The following is a 27,576-nucleotide window of genomic DNA, read 5'->3' on the forward strand; positions in this document are numbered from 1 at the left end:
TTAGGTCAAACTTGTTGAGCTTCTTTTAGGAGGGGGGGAGGCCCATTTTTGTTTAGGGCTTCAGGTCATAGTTCAGCTTTTTTTAGGGAGGAGGAAAATTTTGGGTGAGCTTTTTTTAGGGGTGCCAGTGATCTAGCAGTGATCTACCACAGACATCCAGTGATCTACTGGTAGATCACAATCTACCTGTTGGACGTGCCTGCTATAGCATATGCATTGAACTAGTCATGATTGGTTGAGCTGGGCAACAATGTGGTATTTTATCTTTGAGGCAGCAGTAACCAAAATAGAGGTGGCTTATTGAATCTTCTTGTACATTGAGAAGCACAGTACCAGTTACCTGATAGTGTCTAGATGGGATGATCCAACATCAGTTATTACAGAACCTTTAAGATCATTTAACATAGAGGAGACAAAGGTTGTGTCCTAATGCTCCGATTCCTACCCACAATCTGGTGCTAGGGTTGGCACTTTGATGTGTATCAGTTCTCTTTTTGACATTCAATCTTGAATTTGGCAGAGCGGGATTTAGAAATGAAATAAAAAAATTCCTTCAGTAGCACCTTAAAGACCAACTAAGTTTTTATTTTGGTATGAGCTTTCGTGTGCATGCACACTTCTTCAGATACACTAGAAACAGAAGTGTCAGGCCCTTATATTTATATACAGAGGGTGGTGGGATGGGTGGGTGGGGATGGGTGATGGGCTGATGGGAGTGGTAAACCTGTGGATGGCTGTTAACGGCTGCTAATGGCTGCAATTAGTCCTGGGGGAAAAAAACAAGGGCCGAGGTGCTAAAGAAAGCTTGATCATGCATAATGAGATAAGAATCCGATATCTCTATTCATCCCAGGTGCTTCCATGGTTTTAAGCTTGGTAATGATTTCCAATTCAGCAACTTCCCTTTCCAGTCTGTTCCTGAAATTTCTCTGTAATAAAACAGCTGCTTTGAGATCTTGTATAGAATGTCCTGGGAGATTGAAGTGTTCTCCTACTGGTTTCTCTGTCTTGTGATTCCTGATGTCAGATTTATGTCCATTTATCCTTTGGAGTAGGGTTTGGCCTGTTTGTCCAATATAGAGAGCTGAAGGGCACTGTTGGCATTTGATGGCATACACAATGTTAGAAGATGAGCAATTAAATAGTCCTGAGATGGTATGTTGGATGTTGTTGGGGCCAGTAATGATGTTGTCCGGGTGTATGTGGCAGCAAAGTTGGCATCTGGGTTTATTGCAGGCTCTGGTACCAGTGTCCATGTTAAGTCTGGTGGTTGTATTATTGTGGGTGAGGAGTTGTTTAAGATTGGGTGGCTGTATTTAGAAATGATTTATTTTTGCATACAGTTTTCAAACCATACAATGCGTACAAAAATGCATCTACTAGATAGTGCCCCAAAATGCACATATTGGTGAAACTAACATGCAAATATACAGTATGGTGCTTGGGGGGGGAGGGAGTGTATGCTTGTTGATTTGTAGAAGTCAATTATTTGCGTATTGGTCTTTACTTTCACTTTTACACAGGTTTTACTTTTGTTGAATGTAACATGTGAATGCCCCAGTCTGTGTAAGATGTGGCATGTAGCTGGAAGAAGCAGAAGGAGCTGATATATGACCCTTTGTCTTGTGTGATAGATTCTCCCCCCCCCCCAGTCTTCACCTAAATGATTTGCGGTGGGGAGGAAACGGGTTGGAGAAACAATGACACATGCAGAAAGAAGCAGAAAAACAAATAAATGATGGAGGGTAAAAGATAAGGCAGAAAACAGTGTGAATAAAGTCTGAGAGAAAGGAGGCCGGTAGGCTGAGAGGATTAAGAATGAGGACATGTATTCATAAACTGGAATTGTGAAATGAACATTCTGAGACCGTGAACATATGAGAAGACAAGATTAGGAAGAGAAAGAAAGAAAATGGAAACAAAGGAGAGAGGGTGGGAGGAGAAGCTGCTCCAATTGTGCCTGGTTTGTTTAGGCATTAAAACCAGCTAAGTCTACATTATTTTTTAGGCTTTTTCTTTCGAGAAGGCTGAAAAGGAGAATGATCTTCCAGTTGACTTTATTTTCCTTCACACACAAACACACAGAGACAGACAGCAGAAAAGAGCTCAGGGTGGGTGGGGAGTTAAGCCAGTGGATACTACTACTACTACTACTACTACTACTACTACTAAAAGGAGACAGGACCAGATTCAAGCATCAGGGGCTGAAATCTATGTGATCCTCAAGTTCATAGCAATTTCCCCAGGAGTCTGTATCATATTCCAGCAAGCTGGAGGATGGCTGGAGGTTGCTATAGCAACAGAAGGCCTGAAAGATTGACTCAGAGTAGCAACAGGCCAGTGAAGCAGCCTAAGTAGGATTTATAGCACATTATAGTGTGAAAAGCAGGAGAAAATTACTGTAAAGGCAGGAATTATAGCACAACAGAACATATCACCTCTGAAATCCATCTTGTTAATTAAAACAGAAACTCTGTGGTGGAGTGCACAATCACTGTAAATTTTAATGGTAGATGTTATCGATACTTTCTGATGAAGGGATGAGTTTCATAGGCTATGGCATCTCTGTCTAGTTCCATAGCAAGTGCCCATCCGATACTTTCGGAAATTTCTTGCATTTCAACTGCCATTCAAAGGTCATTTTGACCATTGCTGCTGACCTAGACTTCACTATGGTTTGCCATGAAGGGAATAAGCAAAAGTGAACCATGTGGTTACCTGCTCCTCCATTTTCTGGTATGACTTTCTGGTGGAGCCAAGCAGATCTGGGCAGAGGAAGACCTGCTACATCCAAACCTCCTCTAGCACAGCAGATCATGCTCTGTTAGGCATGATGAAGACATAGCAAATTTAAACAATAATGTTTTTTTGGATAAATGAAGATTTGAATCAAGTGTTTAGCATCCAAAGTGACGTCACTAAAGTTACTTCCATTCCCATTTCACAGTCAAGATCAACTTTGTTACAAGAGACATAGTATGGTTTGGCTCCAGTTCATGTACTCTACAAATCCTATGCACACTTTTCTAGGATTAAATCCCTTGGACACAATGAAGCTTTGAAGCAAATGTGCATAGGATTATTCACACTTCTGTACACCACCCTGAAATATTTTTTGACAAAGAAATATTTTAAAGAAATAAACGTTCCAGGGTATCTGGATTTTGCTGATGGCCTAACTCTTCAAATTGACAAGCTAAATCAGTATGCAAGCAAATACTAAGGTCCTGTCATGAATTAATAAGGCAGAGCATATGAAGAATGAACAAATTGGAAGACTGTCTGGTACTATATAAATGATGGGGTTAACAATAAAATATGAAATGGCAAGTTTAACGAGAATCTAGTCATTCCCCTGTGTAAGATGCAAAATATCAGCACACTGTTTCTATCAAGCCACCAGCAAAAAAAACCACAGAGGATATCTGTACAATCTTGTACTGGTAAGAAATTGAAAACAATTACCGGTATCTAAAAGAAAATTAACACTTCCCATAAGGATGTGATGGCTGTAGAGAATGTCCAGAGCTATAGGTGCCCCTGAGGAGTAACTGTAATTTAATGAAGTAACTCTCAGAATAAGCAGTGACCCCTTGTTTAAGAGCTAGCATTCCTGTTGGATTCCCGAAAAACTGTGAACTTCTGTGGTGAATATGGATTTGTTTGAGCTGGTTTTGCCAAGGAATACAGGAGGAATCACTGAATTGTGCAGCAGATTCTTAATCCATTTCAGATCCTATATTGTACTAGGCCACCCACACAATGGCCTCAAGGCCTTGTGAATGTTTCATTTATGTCCCATGAAACCAAGTGACCCTGACTGGTATATTTGGCTTCTCCTAGAGTCCAGTCAACAGATCTCTGGATAAGTCTACGGAGTCCTAGTGTGATTCAGTGGATTCTCAAAATAATAATAATAATAATAATAATAATAATAATAATAATAATAAATACCCAGTTTGCACTGGAATTAGGTGAAAATGCAGTTTGGGACTAGATTGTTCTTGTTTTCAAAATAGTCTAAGCATCTCAGAAATTTACTGAGTATGAAGTAAATGTTGTTCCAAGGCTCAGAAAAGATGAAATAGCTGGTGTAGTGGAACCAGAATAACAGCTCAATAACAGTAGGACAATCTGCATACCTCAGACTACTTCAGACTATCTATCAATCCTGTTGTTTGTGCAATTGGCAGGCAAAGAGTGGACTTTTTATGCTTGCTAGGAGTGGCTTCTGCTTCACCTTCCCCCTTGTCAGCACAAGCTGCCATACAAGGGTATACATCCTGTCTCACCAAAATATCAGAGGAATGAAATGCATATATACTGCACTTTATAATTATAGGATTTTTTTGTTTTGTTTTAAAGTAAGTCGTATTCATAGCTGCCAAGTTATCCCCCTTTTTAAGGGATTTTCCCTTATGCTGAATAGGCTTCCTCGCGAGAAAAGGGAAAACTTGGCAGCTATGGACGTATTAGAGATACCAAAATATTCATCCTATTTTTATTTTACAATAAACAAGGAAAATACGTGAAGGAAGGAAGGAAGGAAGGAAGGAAGGAAGGAAGGAAGGAAGGAAGGAAGGAGCCACCTCTGTAACTGCAGTTTAACTTGCATTTTTGGTTCGATGCATATCATGTTTAAGTCTACCCTGATCTCTCATTACATAAGAATGCCAAAGAAGCTGGCTTTGGACATTCCATTGAGAGTAACGCGCCTGCACTCCTTTTGCTATTGATTTGAGGACTCATTTCAGTACTGTTTAGACTCCCCATTCCATTGTTATGTGGTTTCTCTTGCTAGCCACATGAGTACAAAAGCATTTCCTAGAGGTCTTTGAACTGCAGATACTCATTGTTTGCTGAAATAGCTCTGGAGGGTGGCCAGTAAAGAAGGCGCTGTGCAAACCCTGGTAATCACACTTATTTAATTGGTTGCATTTTACGCTAGGATCTGCAGTCAACTCCCTGCTTTGGTCTGATTTCCTTAACAGTATGTTTTCTGTTTTCCCCAAAAGATGTAAGAAGCCTGACCTCTCATTAACCTCAGGCTTCGGCCATGGAATAAATACTATCAGGATTTACTTCTTCATAAACCACATTGGAATGGTTTTTCCACTACAGGTACCCTCATTCACAAAAACTGAACTTTCACATGGGGAAATTCCCTCTATAATCTATATGGGATTTTACTGTCTTCCTAACATATTATAGATTGTACCTCAAAACTATGGTTCCATTGTACATACCACTCAGTTTTCTGCTAGGAAAATGTAAACCTGTTTTCTGTTGAAAGGCAATCTCTGATCAGCTTGCAAATGTTTATTTTGACATTTAGATAAACAATTTTAAAATGAAAACTGTCCGGATTAGACTTCTTCACTTTCAGGTCAGTTATTTTTTAACATCATCAACCTTATACCATACCTTATGTACCTTATACAAACACACACCCAGCCTTTGTAAATGCACACATCCACATCGCATTATATCATTTTCCTGATTTCCTGAGTATACCATGTGCAAATGTGCTCACTGGCACACACATATATAAATGACCTTCTGGATGGCTATAGACTATAATATTTTATTTTATGCCATAAAATATAAATACTACTTGATTGTAAGAAAAAAGCTAAAAGCAGCTGATTAGCTGCCAATGCAAAACTGACTCATCCGGCACCACTCTAATGATTACCGGTAGCTGTATATTCAGCATGTGTTAATGCAGCCCTTAAGGAATAGTTCACTTGTCAGTTCAAAGGCTATGCATGCATTGGAATGAACTTTATCCAAACATGGAGTTTTGCTGATTTGTTTTGCATTCCCACTGTTGAAGGACTGCCTTATTTGTCAGTGGAAAATGTGGCACAAAAACCAAGTAACCCAATTCTCAACATGCATACAATTTTCCTTTGCATTAACCACATGTTCCAAACACCTGGATTTGGGCCAGTACTTTTTCCATGAGAGCAGTGCAGAATTTTCAGAATATTGTGTGTGTTGGTTGGTTCTTTTCTTCCACTGTTGGTTCCATGGCAGTAAAAGGTGCAGGTGGCAGAAATCCTAGGTGAGGAAGGAGGCATGAGCAGAGAAAATGAAAATCAGCACCCCTCTCCTTATTAATGAATTGCAACCCTAAACGGTAACTATTTATAAATGTCAATCCCAGCACAGTCTCTGGCTTGTTGCATGGACAGAGGCAATTCACTTAACCTTTCTGAGTAGGCATAATGACATGGCTTTCTCACAGGGGTATTGTGAAGATTAGTTAATTAATGTTTGTACCAAGTGCTAAATGTGAATTTAATTTGTACCGGTACCTATTAAAGTTCCCATTGGTACTGGTCACAGGAGCAAGGTATACAATCCCCAGCACTGTAAATTTCACCTTTTATATACTATATACTGTTTTCCAAAACCTTAGAGTGTCCTTGTGTGTAGGAATAGTGGTCTGGGATAATAAAGCTTCCTAGACTTCCATGGGATCTTCACATGAAGGGCACTATACACATAGCTGCCAAGTTTTCCCTTTTCTCGCGAGGAAGCCTATTCAGCATAAGGGGAAATCCCTTAAAAAAAGGGATAACTTGGCAGCTATGACTATACAAATTTAATTAATTCAATCATAATAATGACATTGTAGTTGATGATGTTGATAAAACAATGGAAATCAAGGGGAATGGTCAGATCAACTCATCCAAATGCACACCACTCAGAGTTTATAAATATGTACACGGTTAAGTCAAACCAGGAGCTCTCACACTCCCTAAGTCACAAAAAGCAACCCAAAGTCTTCACAGATAATAACGACAAACTTAAAACTCAGTGTTCCTCTAAGCAAGCATCAATTGTCCTAGATGTGGGAACAGGCAAACCCAAAGGGACCTATCGCAGCTACAGCAGCACTACGTGAGCTGCCTTTCTGTGGGCATGTTTCATGGTGGTAACATTTAAAAGACTAGAAGCACGTGAGTGAGGCCAGTCACATGGCTTTTTAGCATGGGATTCTCGTGCCCCACGCGCACAATTCAGGGGGGGCCGCGAAGCAGGCAGCCTCACAGAGATCCCCCTCTACGGTGGGGGCTGGCAGCCCCACAGAGATCCCCCTCTACGGTGGGGGCTGGAGAGCACGGAGGGTGAAGAGCACCCTCTGTGTGTCCTGCCCCCGCCTGCATGCCAGAGTTCATCTGTTGATGGCGGGGACTGGGGAGCGCAGAGAGTGAGGAGCACCTTCCGTGTCCCGCCCCTGCCTGGCACACAAGTGCCTACCTGGCGGCACACACTGGCCCCAGGCGCTGGCAAATAGCATTCTGCCTCTGGCTCTCTCGATAGCATCTATTTTCTGCTTCGGGATCTGCACAACCGACTTCACCTCTTTGGTTACAGGCCTATAAATGCTCCATCATTCGGGGCTTGGGTTCCATCTCTCTTTTTCAGGAGACCTTTTGCAACTGTGTCTATTTCCAGAGGGTCTGTCATTCATTCATTTATTCATGGATTTATTAAAATTTTCTAATAAAATCCAGAAGATTTGGGCATGGCCTTTTCTCGGAAGGGTAGGTGGTAGAATAGCTTTCTGACCTTTATTATAATGAAAGCATAATAAGAATCAAAGCATGTTTATGGAGCTGGTAACAATATAATATTCCCATCTCTTCTCCCCTTATATCCCTTAATTACATTTTTTGCCCATTTTAAACAGTTCTCCATTCTACTCTCCCTTTCTGTTTTTCCAAATTGTTCTTCCTCCTGTATTAAAAAGAAAGGCTGTTCCTTCCAAAGCAGCGATCCAGTTCTTCCTAGCAGGTTCCCGCAGCAGCTGATGCTCAGTGGTAGCAGCAATGCTTGGAGGGGCATCACTTGGATAGGTTCGTTTGTTTCCCATTGAGGTCAGTCTGGTGAAGAAATGCCTAATTGCAACATCCTAGGGCTCTGCATTAGCTACAACTAGCAGAAGAGGAAGAATGCTTTCATTTAGCTACCCTTTGTACTCTTAATTTCCGTTAATAGAGCCTGTAATGGAGTGACTGGGAGTCACAGAGGAAGTACAAAGCACAGTATTTTATTTTGCTACCAGCTATCTTGCATTTATGAATTTGGAGGGCAAGTATTTTGCAAGAGGGGAGAGGAAGGTATTGAATACCTAAACCCGAGGACTTGCACTTCAAGAGTGCCAGGCAAATTAGAATCTTCAATATCTGAGGCTGTTCTCTGAAGAAAGACTTCATTAACTGAAATGGATCTGAAGCATCCGTTCAAAGACTGTGAGCTGAATACCAAAGAGCGCAAAAGCGAAATAATGTCTTGATGAGTGCAAGGCAATGAGTGTTTTCTTCTGAGACAATGCCCAGAGCCTCATCCAGACTATTGTACTTACTCCTCACCCTCTGCATTAGCACTGAGGTTGGGATGACTCTTCTCCAGCAAAAAAATAAAATAAAAAAAATCCTTCCAGTAGCACCTTAGAGACCAACTAAGTTTGTCATAGGTATGAGCTTTCATGTCCATGCACACTTCTTCAGATACACACTGTGTATCTGAAGAAGTGTAAGAAGTGTGCATGCACACGAAAGCTCATACCTATGACAAACTTAGTTGGTCTCTAAGGTGCTACTGGAAGGATTTATTATTATTATTATTTTACTACGTCAGACCAACACAGCTACTCTTCTCCAGCAGAAATAGTCCCTAGTACAGAAGAAATACTAGGAGAAACTGCAAGGGTTTCCTATCAGAGGCAATCAGGAAAGCAGAAAAAAAAGCTTATATTCCAGTTATTTTACCCTATCCTGACCCTCATGACATTTTTTGCACAGGTAATAACTTGGATATAGTATGGAGAGTTTCTGTTCACTTAAAAGCTGGCAAAAAGTCGCTGGCTTTTTCTCTCCCCCTTCATAATGCAGGAGTCATCAGCATAGTACAGTTGTCCCTGTGAACTCTTCCCCTGCTGCTCACAAAGCTTCTGCCCCCCAAAATGAGGTTTTTTCTTCCCTGAAAAGTCCATAGAGTTGAAAGAGGAGGTAGGAAGGAGCACCACTCCTCCAACTTCCTACTTTTCAGCTCTGTACATCTTAAAGGCTCACATATTAATTCTGTTGGCTTACATTCAGATCCCTTGGACAAGTGAAGTGTATGTCTGTACACTTTCACGCTTTCTGTCTCATAGGGAGGGGCTGGTCCAGGAGAGGGGAGAGAGAGGGGATTAGAGGGGGTGGCACCCATGATCCTCATTCAAAAATCCAAATGTGCCCACAGACTTAAAACAGTTAGCAACCTCTGCACTAATGTCACTGGAGAGAGAACCACATGGAAATAGTGAATGAATTGAATTGGCAGGAGGAACAATAATAATGAATAACATTAGCATTCTATACAGTGCTTCAGAAAGAGTTCAAAGCATTTCACATGCATGACCTCAGTAATCCATAGAACATCTTCATAAGGAGGCTAGCATAGTTATCTCCTGATGCAGATTGCAGGGGGTCGGGATAGCTCAGCAAAGGCTGAGATAGTAGCTTGCCTAAGGGCAGCTAGTGAATTCTTGGCAGAGGCGAATTGTGAACCCCAGATGTCCTGGCTCATCTCATTCACCAGTGCAGAAATCATGGGAAGAAAAGGCAGGAGGTGTGTGTGCTAATCACATTCACAAGCTCAACTCGATGATCCTATAAGCCCATCATGACCCCCACAGGCTTCTCTCCTTTCAGCGCTAGGGAAATGCCTCCCCCCCCACCCCCGTGCATTTTTGCAGTGCTGGTGATAAAATATGACATGGCATTGTTAATCTGTTTTTCATACGTGTACATGATTTTATTACCTTTTTTCCTATTTCGGTTTCAAATGTTATGCAAGGTTACTGTTTATGTATATACCACCTTCTGGCTAAAAAAGCCCCCCGTGACCGCTCACAAAAATAAGACACAAATTCGAATACAGAACGTGCATACAGGGGAATCCTCACTCAGCGGCATAGAAACTGCTCCAGCACCCGGAACAGCAACCTGCGATGTCGCGCGCATGTGTGGTGTCGCACGTAGCGTGCATGTGCAGTGCCGCTACATACGACACATGCGTCGCTACATAGCGACGCTGCGCAGCATGCTATGTAGTGACGCTGCACATGCACGCTGCATATAGGCTGCCATGCACCAGTGTGAGCAGCCCGTACAGACTGTGCACACGGCGGCCTTACGGGCTGCTTCTCGTGCACGGTGGCCGTATAGGGTGCCGCGCGAGCGACACCCCAAGTGTCACCCCCCTCCAGGGTGGCACCTGGGATGGCCCGTCCCCATCACCCCTCCTTGCTACGCCCCTGTCTTCACTTACAGGGGGCTTCCATTCCCAGCTTCTGCTGTCCCACCTCATTCCACCCCGTTCTGCCCCTGCCCCTACTCCTTCTGGTGCCAAAATAGCACGCATGTCAGCGAGAGCATGCAGGCTGCTCGCGTGCAATTGGGGAGGTGCCTGTATTATAAAAACTAAATATGAAAAAAAAAACTTAACATTTAAAATCTATATTTGAAATGAAGTACATTCAGTGCTTTTTTCTGGGGGGATGCAGGGGTACGCATACCCCTAAACATTTTGTGAATCTAAGTTTGGCCTCATTGAGGGGCAGTATTTCAATATGAGTGGGAAAATGAGAGTACCCCTAAACAATTTTTTTAAAGAAAAAAAAGCACTGAGTACATTCATATTCTTGTTCAAAAGGCAAGGGGGCCATTAGAGAGAGCCAGAGTAAATACTTAGATAGCGGGTCCTCTTTATAAGGGTCTCAAGCAGGGGGCAAGGCAGTGGAAAAGTTTGCCTTGATGGTTCCAGCAGTCTCTCTTCTGTAGCAAATCATTTTGGGACTTCTTTTTATTTTTATTTTAGTTGGAAGTAATGTGTGCATTTAATAAACCTATACCCAAATACAGGAGCTAATGAGACATGACAAAACTCCCCTGCAATGCCCATGACCATAGTGACAATTTTTGGAGCTCCTACAGTTGTGGATATTTCAGCAGAGTTTTGAAAAAAAAATCACTAATAAGTTAGTTGAGGTGTGAAGAGGAGAAGAGTGGTGTGGCATCATCTGTTCTTCATTGCTTTAGAAAGTGGCACGTTTTGTGGAAGAATTAGGATGCTCCATCCATCCAATACAATGGCATCTTTGGGGACACGCTTTGAGTCTCAGACCTGCTCTAGACGATTTTTGCTGTCTTGTTTATAGGAAGGGGAACCCCTGCCGCTTTCAAAAAAGAACAACAGCTTGCTGCATTTTAGGCCATTGGGAAGCCTCTTACTAATCCCACTACAGGACTGCTAGCCTAAGAAAGGAATGTTGAAAGGGAAAATTGATAATGGCATATCTGAACTCGGCTGCACAGAATCAAGGGGCTAGCAGGGAATGGGACTGGAAGGTTATCTAGCCCAACTCCTTGTACCGAGGCAATCCTCTCCATGTGCAGACACTCTTAATGGATTGGAACCTGTTATCCAGTGCTGCATGCAAGGGGCAGAAGACGGACCAGGAGACACAATACCAGAGTTACCCAGGGATAAGGCTTAAATGAAGTTAAATACAGCCAGATGCCACAAATATGTAGCAGCCGTGGAGGAAACACAAATGCTGATTGTGATGCAATTTAAATAGTTTTAAATTGCAAGAAGAAAAAATAGCAGAATGCAATTCAGCTGTCAGAGGCAAAAATCACAAGGATTTTAACGGTGCTAGATTGCATCTTTAGATTCAATAATAGGGGCACTTTTTAACCTTTCAACACAATGGGGGGTGGAATTCCAAGGAAGGATGTGGAAAGCCTGTCTCAGGATCTTTTTTATAGAATTAAAATTTGGACAAACATACATCAAGTTTTTCCCCCCAGTATGTAATTGGATTTCTTTGGGGAAAGGATAAAGCACATGCACAGAATGAGTTGTAGAGATGGGTAAAGGGCCAGAGCTCAGCAGCAAGGTACATGTTTTGCACGAGGAAGACCTCTGGTTCAATCCCTAACACCTTGAGTGAAAATATTACAAGCAGCAGGTGCTGGGAAATATAGCTATACCTGAGGACTTTGAAAGCACTGCCGGCCAGCAAGATGGTGACTAGCAGTGCTTTCTACGGCCTGGTATAAGGCATGAGGTGGCAAACCTGGTGGCTCCACCATATGGTTATCTCCCTGCAGGTAGAAAACAAACTAGCGCAAGTATTGGACAATAGTCTTTCCCCCCAGTGTGCTCATTATTTTTCTTGTTTGTTGGTTTGTTTTTATTTAACAGGTTACCACTCCCCCAGACCCACAGCCTAGAGTGATTCTACCAACTGATTTTTCTGTGTATACACATAAGATCAGGCCAGATGATGATGATGATGATGATGATGATGATGATAATAAGTTTTTATTATTTATACCCTGTCCATCTGGCTGCCCCCCCCCGCCACTCTGGGCAGCTTCCAACACACATTAAAATACATTAAAATATCATAGATTAAAAACTTCCCTAAACAGGGCTGCCTTTAGGTATTTTCTAAATGTCAGGTAGTTGTTTATCTCTCTGACCTCTGATGGGAGGGTGATCCACAGGACGGGTGCCACTACCAAGAAGGCCCTCTGCCTGGTTCCCTGTAGCTTTGCTTCTTGCAGTGAGAGAACCGCCAGAAGGCCCTCGGCGCTGGATCTCAGTGTTCGGGCAGAACGATGGGGGTGGAGATGCTCCTTCAGGTATACAGGACCGAGATGCATATCTGGATCAGGCCAGATGCATATCTACTCCAGGATCCTGCACTCACAGTGGCCATCCTGATGCCTAGGGAATCCCACAAGCAAGACCTGAGTGCAACAGCACCCTGTCCAATTGCAATTCCCATCAACTGATTTTCAGGGGCACACACAAAGGGTAGCCATTGATAGCCCTATTCTCTGTGATTGTGTCTTATCCCCCTCTAAAGCCATTCAAGTGGGTGCCCAGTACTACATCTTCTGATGGTGAATTCAGATGTTTTTTTCTGTGTGTTTTTATGGAGAAATGCCTACTTTTGCCGGTCCTGAATATTCCAAAATTCATGTTTGGCATGGATGTAATGCTAAGCCAAACCATGGCATAGCTCTTGGTAGGGTGGCAATAGCAGGACCAGAGGAGGCGCAAAATGGCCACGATTTCCCCCTGAGAATACCTACCCACATGCTTGTGTGTTTGGCTTGCTGTTAACATGCAAAACAGATCCATGAATTGGTTCATTTAGCCGGGTGGTCTCTACTCTGGTTGACAGCAGTAGCTTCAACTTCTCTGTTTAACCAGAAATGTCAGGGTTTCATCCTGAGACCTTCTGTATGCAAAACGTGTGTGCTGCCACTAAGCACGTATGACCCTCCCAATTTGATGAAGGTGCTAATCATCATCATCATCATTGGGATGACACAATTGGCCATGACAATTGGCAATGCCTTCTTTTCAACCCAAATTTAAAGTGGACTGGCTGCCAAGTAAACAGCCCTGAAGTGACAAATTGGAAGACTAGCAGTGCCTAATGAAACTGAGGGGCAGTGAAGAGGCAGATGCAATAGATAGTGCACTTGTGTCTAGGAGACACAAATTAATTCCTTTACTGCTGCCCACGAAACGTTCTCTTTCAACATCCATCAAGGCAATTTAGGAATGAGCTTTCATGAAAATATCTACCCCCACCAGGATTCTGATTGTGAGATTGTGGGTAGCAATTTGTTTTAATGATTGATTTTGCTAATGCTGAGTTGCCTCCTGGAAACCTAGATGGTATCGTTATGCATGGAAAGTAAATTCGTTAGGATTAGTGCAAAGATAAGAATCAGTGTTGGGGGGAAAAAGAGGTGTTCAGCAAGTTCCCAAACCGCTTCCCTGACATGCTGCAGGTACTAAATAAAAAAAAGCAGCCTGCATTCCAAGTTGACTTCATTTCTTCATTATCTGCCATATGGTGTGTTTCGATTAGGTCATTGCTTACCTCCAGCTATGATGGCAGGTGCTTCTTCTGCAAGGGGCTTCAAAAGGACTCCAACTGTAAATCAGCTTCTAAATAAGATGTGACGTACTGTGCAGAAGAATCCATAATTGTGTTGGACGGTCATATTATTAATATTAATATTATCTTCACTGCACATTTCTATAAGGGAAACACACACACATGCAGCTAACAAGAATAACAGAGCTCTACAATAGCACAGAATAGCACAAAAGCAAGCAAAATATCACAAAAATGCAAAACAACAAGAACCAAACAGTTAACTCTCCCCTACCATACACACTTTGAAAGCACTTTGAAATAACTTAAGTTGTAATGGCTAAGCTGTGGCTCCTCCTGCTTTTCATCATCATGATCCACAATCATCTTCCCAGTTGTGTAGCACAGACAAAGTACATGGAGCTCTACAGAGTCAACAGGAGCCTGCCCCAAGGCACTTACAATCTACTTGTATGACAGAGTGTGGCTTAGTTGTTATTACCTCCTGCAGTTCAAGTGGGAGTATGTCTAAGTAACAATGTTGAGCATTGAGATGTTAGTAAGCAAACATTTGCATATATGCATATGTATTTTGTTTTGTTTTTTGCTCAGTGATTTGTTTTTTTATTAAGCAGTCTTTAAATTTAGTTGATGAGCCAAGCTGAAAAGGTCTGCAGTATACAGTTGTACTCAACATGATCGTTAGATATGATAGAGTTATGCATATTAATTCAGAGCAGTAAGTCCCATGCTATTCATGGTAAGTGTGCACAGGATTGCATGCATTGTTGAAAGCCTGTTGATGCCAGATTTGGTCAAAATACAGTCTTTAAATTTAAATAATAGAATATAAATTATGCTGGTATTAAACAACAGCTTGCATTGATGTAGTACATTCAAAATACTAAAATCTCTTTACATTATCTCAGTCCTTGAACAGTCTTGTAAGGGAGGCCAATATTATTATATTGATAATGGAGACTGCAGCAGTGCTGAGCCCGAGAAAGGGGACCAGCTTGCCGAATGTGTGTTTTTGCATTTGGTACAATACAAAGCACCACAGCTTCAAGCAACAAAAAGCAAGCTGTTGGATTTCTTAAAAACGGAATTCCCATGCTTCTGTGGGAATTTATAGGCTTTTACAGATAACCCCAGGCTGCAATTCTTGCAGAAGTGGCTACTGGCACATTCTCATGCACATCAGTTTGTCCTACATTTATCTCCAGCTTGAAAGTGGGGGGAAATGGTGTGCGTGTGTTTCCATACAATACCATATGGCTAGGAAGTGCAGAGGTGAGAAAACCTGACATTTACATAATTTTACATCTATGTCTATAGATCTCTACTTTTGCTACTGTTCCTACCCCCAATACTAATTTGTACAAACACTTAGTGCAGGAGCCCAGTGGCCAATTGTATCCCCTCAACTTCTCTGTTTGGCCTTTGGGACTGTTCCTAGACCCTCCCTGTCCTGCAGGCCACTCCCTCCTTGAGTGCTCCTCCTGCGTGGCTGGAATAGGTCCTTGAATCATTTGACTTGCGTACGTGCCTGGATAGTAGGGTGAGCGCAGAAGCCTCTGATTTCTTTGTGACCGGAACATAACACACTACGTACACAAACAGAAGGGAGGAATTCAATGTCATGCTAAGAAGGTGATCATTCCGTCAGAGCAAACGTTTCGGTTTGCCAGACAGAACGATCTCCTCTGCAGAAGCGGAAGTCCTTCCACAGGGCTTCTGCTGATGGGAGTCATTAATAATATCCCACCCAAAGAGTCGCATGCATTGTTCCATCCACATTTCCATCTGGTCCTCTCCATCAATGGTGCATGGCCTCTGGAAGGTACAATGTGGCCCTCAAGTTGAAAATATTCCCTCCCCCGGCCCCACCCCTGCCTTAGTGCAAGGTTTGAACTGATCTCTTGCTCATTTGTTCATGAACCAAAAGTGACTCAGCAGAGTAGATCCCAACCATCCTGTTTCTTTTCCTTTGAGGAAAGTGCTTTGGAAAGTGTTGCTCTGGCTTCCATTTGGTGCTTTGACATTAAAGAGCAAGAGGGAAAGACCAGGAAAGCACCCAATCATCAGGACAGTTAGACTCAAGCGATATTTTCTAGGCAGCTGTCGATAGTGTGTGCATGAGATTATTATTGTTTGCAGAGGCTTTATTGATTTTGGCTTTGTTCGAGCCCAGAAATCTGTTTACAGCAGCCTATAAAAAGAGTGGATACTTCTTTTACTGAAGGTTAACATGCTGTGTTTATTTAATTGAATGGAAATGGCTTTTATGTTGTTTAAATGTCATTGTTAATAAATTTTCAAGAGACCCTCGATTCTGCTAGCTGGAGAGAAGTGGGGAGGAGGGGAGTCAGAAAACTGTAGCAAAATGCAGTAGCCTGATCTCCTTTTTCCCCATTCAGAAATGTAAAAAGAATTAAAGAGAGACCTGGTGAGAAGGTTGGTTTTTGGAACAGCAGGCTTTATATGAATTAACATCTCTCTTGGATACATATTTTTCCACTTCCTATCCTTTTTCTCACATTATATTCTAGGAAGCTCCCTTAAAGGTTTTTTTTTTTTAAGGTGGAGGGGAAATGAGCTTGTATTTCAGACAGGAATATTATGACTCCTATGGTCTTGAGGCACATGAGACAGCTTCCTTGCTGAAGCTAAGCTCCGGTGGGCCACATTTGCACCATACATTTAAAGCAGTATCATAGCATCTGAAGCAGACAAGCTTTCTCCCAAAGAATTCCAGGAGCTGTAGTTTCTTAAGGGCACTGAGAATTGCTAAGAGATTCCTGTTCTTCTCCCAGAGCTACAGTTCCCAAAGTGTTCTATCAATCAATCCCTTTTCACAGGGAGCTCCCGGAACTGTGGTTCTGTAAGGGGAGAAAGTCTCTTCTAGCAAATCCCAGCACCCTTAACAAACTTACAGCTCCCAGAATTATTTGAGGGCAGCATTGACTGTTACAAGTGATAAGTGTAAATGTGGCCATAGTCAGTCTCATTACTGGCAGCCAAAAGATGGGCTCCATTATGTTAGTGATGGGGAACAAATATAGTTCAAATTTTAATGCAAAATTACTCAGTTTACACTTCCCCCCAAAAATATTCTGTATGCAGAGGAGCATTTATGTACCTCTCCCTGAATCAAGTACAGCTGTGACTCAGATACAAGGTGCTTATTTATTTATTTACCTAGACACTGGCAAATTCTTAGTTATCTAATTAAGGGAATTATGCACTACTAGGGAGATGCAGTTAATGACATCCATGCCACTTTTAGTGTGATATAACAGGGACAAATGAGATGAGTATTCAGGATGACAGTTACAGGTTTTGCGATGTAATGTACACAACCTGTGAAGAAAGGCTCAGGGAAAAAAGGTAGCAATCAGAGCAGCTTATTACATACATTCCAAATGCCCTGAAAAAATTGGGCAGCCTGTTTCTTTGTGCTGTGGTCATTTGCACTCTTGCACTGCGCTCTCACCCAAAGAAGTACTTCTCCGGGGCTGCAATCTCGTGCAGTGCCCAAAATCATAGCTGGTCCCGGTTAGAAAAATACGGGATCAGCAGTGCCGGCACCGGAAGTCGCTTCTACGCATGTATGTGTAGAAGCGACTTCCGGTGCCGGCGCTGCCCGATTTCCAGTGCCCAGACATGGGCAGAGCGGCACCGGAAGAAATCCAGGGGAATTACAGGATATTTCGCCATTCGGGATGACAGCGGGAAACGGCTTTAAAAATGGGGGTTTCCCAGGGAAAACGGGATACTTGGCAGCTATGCCCAAAATGTACATTTTGAGGCACCCTGCAAGATCTTGACCCGCGCATAAGTATTTTTTGGGGGGTGAGAGCAAGGTGCTGGTCACGTGACTTGCCTGGGAGCACGTCCCAGAAGATGCGCATCCCAGTTTTGGGTCTGAAAAAGTCGGATGGTATGTTGCTAGGCAGGTGAAACACCTGGTAATTCCTTGAACAAGACTTAGGGCTGATTCATGCTTAAGCTTGTCCTGTGCCCAGAAAGCATGAGTCCAAGTGGTATTCCAGTTGCTTTCTCTGCACGGGTCTGAACACTTTGCTCTTTGACACACTACTTTCCTTGGGGAAACCCACTCTTTAGTCCTGAATCAAACATCAATCTGAATCAAACATCGTGGAAAACCATTGATGAGCAGTCTTTGGGTTCTGTCAGTCAACCAGCCACAAACCCACATTATATAGCACACTATGATAGCTTTCTTCAAAATTTTGCCGAAGTCTCCATTTTATTTATTTATTCATTCATTCATAGCATTTTATCTCGCTTTCAGAGGAAAAAAAGGCTCCCAGATATTCAATAAGAACAAATATTAACGATAAGCTAATGTGATGTTAGATAATTTTATGGCAGGGGAGACTGTAAGAACCCACATGCAGTATGGGAACTTAGTAAGAACAAAGGAAGAGCCCTGCTGGACCCAGACCAAAGGCCTATCTAGTTGAGTATTGTGCTCTTGCAGTGGCCGGCCAGATGCCTATAGGGAGCACATAATAAGCAGTGTGGGAAAGGATCACAGAAGCCTATGAATTTGTGGGCTGATTGCCAGTTTCCCCTTCTAATACCAGCCCCCTACATCTCATGGCATGGCAACCTCTGTAGCCCCCTTCCAAATTCCGTATGCCTATCAGTGCAAATGGAGAGTGGGAAAAGCCCCATGTGTGCTATTATCAGCCTACCAGTTTGCCCAGTGTAAGGATCAAAATGACCATGCAACTGATTGATGTGTTATAGGGTTGAATTATGGTGTATGATTCTGGAATACATCAGCTGAGCACAAGAATATACTACTGTGCTTTTGTACACCTATGAATCATTCGGCTGTGAATTGTTCAGGGGAACTGTCCAATATATTGGGTCCATGAAATTCTGGAAGAATGATGACATTTATTTATTTTTTTCAATCTAAACTTCCAGTTACTGGATAGAGTCAACTTTCTCTCCACCACACCCCAGTTCTTATCCTATCAATCCAAGGAAATATGATGACTGTTAAAAACACATTGGGATTGCACTGGAGGTCTGGTGCAAACATTCACATAAACGCAAGCTCCCTGTTCAATTTCATATGCAGAATAAACCCATTAGATTTCTTTTACCGCAAATGTCTGGATCGAAAAGTGCAACTTTTGAGTGACCCCCTCCCCAATTCAGTACCAGCTAATTAAATATTCCAGGTCATTTTGCTGCAGAGCCTTTTGTTGTGTTCCCACACATATGTTTTTCTTCATGCACCCTTTCATTTCCCAAGCCTAGTATTTCAGCTCTGATGTTGTGACAATCGTGCCATTTGCAGCAACTAATTTTTATGCACAGAATACATTTAAACCAGGGGAACTTGACACTGTGCTATCTCATGTGCCACAGTGGAGCACAACTTCAGATTTCCAATTTGAGCAGCAAAAACAATGACCTCATTATTGCAAGGCACAGAACTAAGAGGTCAAGCACCTTACTTATTTTATCATTCCCCTATTTTATTTAGTTAGATTTTTTTGTTTTTGTTTTTTGTGGGAGGAGGAAATCAGCAAGCTTTGCCTTCCCATGGAATCTGGGCAAGAAAGGAAGTAAAAATCCTGAAGAGCAATCATTCAGCAGACCATTGCGGGTCTAGGTGCATGTAAAGGACTTATTAATATTCCCTTCTGACTTCTCACAGTTTGTGTATGGGGGTCCAACTATGAATGATTAGAGATGATTAATTCTTGCCCAGTCATGATCCCGTACGTCACATGCCATTCAATGTTCCATTCTACACACATCATATAATGCACAGTATCATTGCTAGGCGTAGGTTGCAGTAGAAGTGTGCAGACAGCCTGCAACACCTTTCCCAACAGAAGTCTAGGGGTGGTCAGTGCCATTCCCCAGATGTTGTTAGACTCCAACTCCCATTAGCCTCAGCCGGCATGATCAATAGGCAGGAATGATGGGAACGGTAGCTTGTAAAGTTTAGAGGGCATCATGTTGGCTTCCCCTGGAATGGTGTGTTGGTGCTGTCTACTCTTTGGTTTCACAGATGGTAACGGGATATTTAATTACCTGAGAGGAGAATCATTCTGTGCTCAGACCCTGACAGGACAGGGGATGACAAGTCTTACCTGTGCAACCTGTTCTATGGACTAGAATGTAAATCTGCACAATGCAGGCACCGTATTCATTGCACATGTTTCATTCAATGAGCGTTGCCAAACCATGATATTTTATTTGCGCTGAATGTGCCAGAGGTGGAAGAAAGTACGGGGGAAGGTTGTAAAAACACACCCATCCCTCTGCTATGTTGCATCTAGCTGCAGTAGGTCAGTCAATGTCTCTTGGCATCCTGACAAACCATTTCCAAATACCTTTTCCCTCCCTCAACTAATTATAACTACTTCCTGGCAGTATCTAGAGGCAACCAGTACAAATACTTCAAAAATAAACACCCTGAGCATATTTCTGATGAAGGGGGGGGATAATACAGGGCTGTACAATGGCCACAACACTGAGTACAGTAAGCACTAAAATATCAAACTAAAGTAGCAGGTCCACCTACGAGGAAATGCAGGCATGCTATAGTGTTACCAAAGGCTTCCTTTTCATCTGAACTCCATAAAACAGCTGTGACTATATTTGACCCAATGTGCCAAAGGGGTTGCTTTTAAGACAACCCCCATATCAATTCTTTTCCTGAGTCCTTGATGCTTTAGCAGAGGGAAGAGGAACCTGTGGTTTGTAGTCCATCTGGATTGTAGTCCAGACATCTGGATTGTAGTCCAGATGTTTCTGGACTACAATCCCAACATCCAGGGCGAAGGATCATGATGGGTTGAGATGATGGGATTTGGATCCAAACAATATTTAGATGGCCACAGGTTCCCCACTGTGACATTAGCACAAGGCAAGCATTGTGTGCTTACAATGCCAGCTACAGATGTGAGAGAGTGCCATTCTGATCCCACCTTAGTTAAGGGCTGTCTCTCTGTGATTCTGAAGAATTCACAGATTCAGACTTCTGAAGGCAGCCCTGTTTAGGGAAGTTTTTAATGTTTGATGTTTTATTGTGTTTTTAATATTCTGTTGGGAGCCGCTCAGAGTGGCTGGGGAAACCCAGCCAGATGGGCGCAGTATAAATAATAATATGTTATTGTTGTTGTTTTTGTCGTTGTTATCATCATCATTATTATTATTGAACCACAGAAGAAGTTTCAAGTTTCATATTTCTGTAATGCCACTTTGCACTAAAGGCACTGAAGAAGTACCATGATAGAAAAGCGAACTTTGATGCTATGAGCATGTAGGAAATAAATATATACCATAGAAAGCAAACATCATTATAGAGTTTTTTAAAAAGGCCTGGAAACTTATATGCAATTCATTTTGAGGAGATGAACCAGCATATTCCATCAAGGAGACGTACCATCATATTATCCACACATTATCATTGTAGGACACTGAAATGCAGAAAGAACAGCCTCAGCTTATAATATATAGTCAGTTAATGGTGGAGAATTGAGGATGAGAATACGCAACTGCAGGTCCTTGCTCTATTCACACTTTAGCGTCTGGAAGCAGCCCAACCTGCTGAGTATATGTCTGCACACTGAAGGACTGTGGAGATAATGTTAGGGAAGGAAATGATTAGAAGCAATTTGTTAGCGGAGCACAGTTGCTTTGCAAGTTGTCAACAAGTAATGAAGCAAGGATGCCAATCGACAGGTGGACGTATCTATTCAGTAGGAAGCAGGAGGAAATCAGTTCCAAGTGCAATCGCTCTAATTGAGACTGTGAGGAGATAAATGGGGGAAGTTTGCAACAGCTGGAGTTCACTCTGAAGGGAAACTTTGACCATTCGTTATCATCTCAGGCGGTCTTTTAGTCGTCATGGCGATGCCTCGAAGACATTGGGGGGGGGGAGCCACAACCAAATTCAGCAGAAAAAAACTCCCAAGCAATAGGACTGCAGACATACAGAAAAATAAAATTAGAGTGATCCTGATGTGTGTGTGTTTTTAAAGCATTTTAAGGACCCTGTGTCACAGCTAGATGGTCACTGCATCAAAACAAGAAAGTCTGGGCCTGTATTTTTAAGCTACCAAAAAATGTCTGCACCCATCCCTTTCGTGCAGAAAGCCTCTTAAGGATCACACAGTTGTTTGTCCGGTCCTCATGATGTACATGTGTATACTTTGCCACATATATCCACACAGAGATTAAGAAGGCATTCCTGGAGACACTTTAATATATATGTCCACAAATGCATGGCAAAGTCTTGATGGTAACCCTCAAAAGTAGGCCATGGTAACAGTGCTCACAGAAGATACTACGGAACAGAATTCCCCCCCCCCCCTGTAAAAATATAATAGTAGACAACCAATAAGCTGACATATTTTAATGGAGCTCCAAGGCTCATATATGTAATATATATACAAGCTGCACAATTTGCTTTATCCTGGTGCACTTTTTTTTTATAAAAAAGCCTTCTATACAAGCCACTTTGCCCACATGGGAAGAATGCTACATTATGGGAACTGCAGTGCATTTTAAAAAGAGTACAAAGGCATCTCTTGAAAGATGTCTGTGCAGTGAGCAGCTTTATAGCTCAAACATCCCTTTAACTACTGCTGGGACATCAGTTAAGTAGAGATACAGGTATGCAGAGGAGAGAACTTTTATTATCTTGGGAAGCTCTGCTGGATGGCTTTGCTTCTTTCTTACATTTTAGCTGTGATCAGTATATCTTTGGTCAAGAAGGATTATCACAATGACTATCAAACTGGGGGCTAACTTCTACACTTGGCAGAATCAAATAGTAAAACTTTACCTGGGCTGAATCACTTAAAGGCTGCAGGTGGTGATGGTGATGGTGTGGGGTTTGTGTGTTTGAATGTTTCCTCATAAGAATGAAAACTCTACTCATTCAGAAATAGAACAGCAGGGAGGAGGCCTGGCTGACATTCTAGCCTTCTTACTTTCAAGAATATATTTAGACCTTTTTCTATCTAATTCTGTAGTAGAGACAGAGGGTGCATTTTCCAAAATCTTGTACTGACCCAAACTTGTATTCTGGTAGCAATAGAGTTATTCCAGATTTGCCCCTGGGTAAGAGAGGTCAGCTCTTGGCCTTTGAATGGGCGGCATCATGATCTACTGGCATATTATTTTCTGCATGTATACAAATTTGGCACCATCATTTCACTGCCATATCAAAAGAAAGAGGCAAATAGAATAGGAAGTGGGAAGTCTTTGTCTCCGCACAAAGTCAAATACTGCAAACGATCAGCAAAAGAGTCCAAAGAAATGATTGCACCTGAAGAGTTGATTTGGTTCTTTTTAATTGTGTATTATGTATTTCAAAGTTTTCCCCATAGAAAAGTCATTTTTTAGAAAGCAAACAAACTTTTGGACCTCTGACAAAAAGTAGTGAATCATAATACCTGCATTTAGGACAGCACTGAAAGAGAAATGTTTTCTCGGAACATATGCTTGACACTGAACATCCCTTTCAATAGTTAACAGTTTAAAAAGGGAAGGAGCATCTGTCAGAATGAGATTTGAAAGGATCTCATTCTCTGTGTGGAAGCAGGAAGGGCTCCCATAGGATCTGTAAACATATTGTATTTGTAATCGCCTTCTACTGTGAAAATCACCTATAGATTGGGAGTGACATGAGACAAAAACCGAGCAAAGCATTGCTTCCTACAGTCTAAAAGCTTGGTGTTTTGTTCGCGTTGATTGAATTGCAAATCTTTAATGATGAGCTGATGCATGCAGTTTCATTGACACCCCTAAAATTCCTGCTGCCCCAAGTGACCTCTTGAATTGCTTGTGCAATACAGCTAGGCCCATGCATGGATCCATTTCATCAACTTCTTCCTGCAGACTGACACCTGTTCCGATAAAACTGTAGCAGAGAGAGAAGACAGGATGGGACTCTTTTCTTCCTCTTCTCTCCCAAAGGGGCTATAGCTTAGTACACACATGCAGATGCTTAGCATGCAGAAGGGTTTGTGTCTGGCACCTCCATTTTAAAGGATTTCAGGTAGCATGATTGGGAAAGACCTTTCCCTTAAAGGCTCTTCCACAAAAAAGCCTTCTGCTGATTTCTTTTCCTCCATGTTCCTCTTTTATCAGAATGCAGAATAGAATGGAACTGTCCATACATTTCTGATTTCTGTTTTACATCTGTGGTGTGCTGTCTACAGCAGTTGTGTTTACTTGCCGTTAATAATAGCTGAGCAGGATTTGCGTGCCATCTTCAACCACCTCAGCCCGGGGTGTTTCTTGCAGCACTCTTCTTTCCCCAGTTGTGTGTCAAAGGATGAAGAGTTGGCTTGAGCAATGGCATCACAAGACCTTGAGCAACGTGAGCTGGTAAAGGAGGGGAACTAATTCTTCTGGGTAACAGCAACCCCGGAAGCTGGGAAGTTCACACACTTCCTCACTCTTTCCCACAGTCTTCTTGCTTTTACAAGTTTAACACACTTAACACAACCCTGTGGGTGGCAATACATGCTTTCCCACCCAACTGCACAAGAGAAGCACAACAAGGATCTATCCGAGCCTCCCTTGAGATGCCAGTGATTGAACTTGGCACCTGCTGCATGGACACCTTGTGCTCTGCCATTGAGCGACCATCATAGCAGAGCTTGGATAATCAGGCCCCAAGCACAATTTGGTTTCTGGCATATGCAGCTGAAGATGCAGCTGCCTTGTCTTAGTAGCGAAAGCTAAGATCAAAATCAATGGGGAGTAGGAAAAGGGGGTTGTTAATCAAGCTACAGGGATCCATACTGGAGAGGGAAGAAAGCATGTTGGCTACCCCTTATCCAGGGGTTAAGGGGTTCTTCAATGCAAGAGATGAAGGATGGAGAAATATATATACTTTCGTGTTGCTGAAGCATGTGAGTGGCCTGCGAGAGCAAGAGGTGAATCAATATATTGCATTTGCAGCACACCGAGAGAGAGAAACAGCATGAAAAGGCATCTGAGGGTTTAGTTTTTCCATCTTATTTGAAATTTGTTTTGGCTCTCTGTGTGGGAGCTTGCTCCCCTTGGCACCCAGCAGATCTGCATCACTTCTGCTGTGACTTTATCTTGGGTAAACGAATAGGCAGGAATGTTCCGTCTGGAGATGTCATTGAATTAGGGAGGCCTACCTTTGGGGGCCACAACTGGAAGTAGTGACCTATGTCCAAACCCATTGTCTCTGTAGGGTCCTCTGTAGGATCCTGCTACCAATTTGTTTTTAAAAGGGTAGGTTCTTTGTTGCCTCCTTGCCCCTTTGTTGCTTGTTCATGGCTTGATGTCAGTTGTAAAGATATTAGAAAATAATGCACCAACTTGCCATTGCCTTTCCCATTTATTTTTCATTATTTACACATTTTGTTATTGATATAATGGATGAAGAGTCAAGCGTGTCTTCTTTCCAGTGACAAATAGCACAGGACTCAGAAGGATTCAGTCTTCTGGAACTTGTTTGTTCTTCATAAGTACATGCATTAATTCATCTGCCTAACTGCATTTATAGGCCACATTTTGGCCAAGCTGGTCTACAAGAAACAAAATAACGATGATACGAAAGGCAAAACAATAGAAGATGAGAATTGGGCACAATGATAAACAAGTTTCCACTTCTGTGTTACTCTCACATATTTTAACTCATAATTCTTTTCCATTTCTGCATTACTCATTAGAAGACCCCTGCTGGATCATGGCAAAGGCCCATGTAGCCCAGCATCCTGTTTTGACAATGGCCAAACAGGTACCAGTGAGAAGCCCAAAAGCAGCACCTGAATGTAACAGCACTTTCTCCAGTCTTTGAATCTTAAAAACCCTCTCAAAATATGTTTTGAAATTTATGGGTTTTTTGTTTCGTTTGAGAATATGTATTTAAATGTATTTCTCTGGAAATGCTCATTTAAATTTGCATTGTGATATATTTAAACTACTCTGAGAACTGTGTTGTTATATACAGAGAAGTGCAGAATTCGGTAGATTTCAAAGTTCCAAACTGTACATTAGTCAGAGAGGTGTGGATTGGGTTATTTCATACAATAAATTCACTATGATTGAATTCCACGAGCATCCTCAATTGTTCATCACTTCAGTTGATGGTATGAACTCTCTGACCTGAACTTCTCCTCATAAATGCTATGGCTTTACCCCTACATGTAAGAAATGACTGACACAAGCTTATTTTTTTGAAGCTGAATGAATGGTGAATGGATGATAAACATATAAACTGTCATTTATGTTAGCTATGGTTTGTTTACACAAGTCAGCTTCATAACCCATAAACCATAGTTAAATATTAAGCACAGTTAGTTTGGCTTGGACAATACAGCCATGGTTAATCTAAAATGAAAGCAAAGGCTTCTGAATTATTTGTGACTATAGAGAAACAGGATAGGCGTGTGAATCTTAGGCTCAATCTGGCTGGTTCTAGTCATGCTAAAGGTTTGGCACGACATTCAAACTGGGGGAAACAGCCCAAGGAAAGAAAGTAATTATTCATTATCTACTTTACCAACTGGCTTCTGTTTATTTCATCTCACCTTAAGGAACTTGATTGGACTTATTGTACCAGAGAGTAGTCCATTGTTTCTGCACACTGTTAAAATGCAGTTATATTTTAACTCAGTGGTGGACTCATTTAAGAAGCTCTTAATAAGACTATAGTCATGTCAGAGAATAAAACGACAAGCTTAATTTTAGTGGCAGTAAAGCACCTATCATATTTTTATGTTACCCTGTCACTAGGTTGAAGTATCTTGTGATTTATTGCATAATATTGAACACATGCTACAGGCTAAAAAGGATGGATAATGGGTAGGTAGAGTGAATGGGTGGAATTAGGGATTTTTCAGCACCTCTTATGTGGGCGCCATTACCATTATAAGAGAACAAGGGAGGTGTTCATGGTGAGTTCTGGCACCTCTTTATCTAGAAAAATACACTGGGTGGAACCAACTTCAGAATAGCAATATTATTGATGTGTGGGAGCAGGTGCACAACAAACAATAATTTCAATGCATTAGTTTAGTGGCATGTACTATCTTATTTCTATTAATTATCAAGGTGTGACATTATTATCTAGATTATTTATATTTTGATCACTTATTAAGTTTTTTTTAAAATTAACAGTTTATTTATTTTTATTTAAAAAATCCACAACAATTTCTTTTATTACATGCTTCATTTCCTCCCTCATCCCTTACTACATGGACTGAGACAGGAGGGTGGAAGAGGGATTCAAAGCACATTCAGGTGAATGCACTGAGAATCCTCAGTGTAATTGGGAACCCAGATAATGCACGATTCCAGATCATGGGCTGTGCAGGAATGATGGGAGCAAGGCTCATGTGTGTTCCCCTGCCCTAATTTTAGCCCACATGCATGCAGGTGAATGCCTGAATAGAGCTAGGATTCTTGCCAAGTTTAAATGTGGGTTTCAAAGAAAGGGTTTTCAGAACCAGCAAGCTAGGGCTTTTTTTTTTTACCATTTGCAAGAGCAGGGGAGGAGATTCAAACAGGCACATAATAAGTTGCCTTATATTGAGTCAAATAATATGTCGTTCTAA

The 27,576-nt window shown here is 41.9% G+C and overlaps 1 protein-coding gene across 5 annotated transcripts in view; it reads left to right on the forward strand.

Moving 5' to 3' along the window:
* NRXN3 (neurexin 3) overlaps window positions 1-27,576 on the forward strand; it is an 862,130-nt gene that overhangs the window by 518,287 nt on the left and 316,267 nt on the right. The gene's annotated exons all lie outside the window — the stretch shown is intronic.

Source organism: Zootoca vivipara, chromosome 1 (assembly GCF_965207765.1).
Source record: "Zootoca vivipara chromosome 1, rZooViv2.hap1.1, whole genome shotgun sequence".
Lineage (NCBI taxonomy): Eukaryota > Metazoa > Chordata > Lepidosauria > Squamata > Lacertidae > Zootoca > Zootoca vivipara.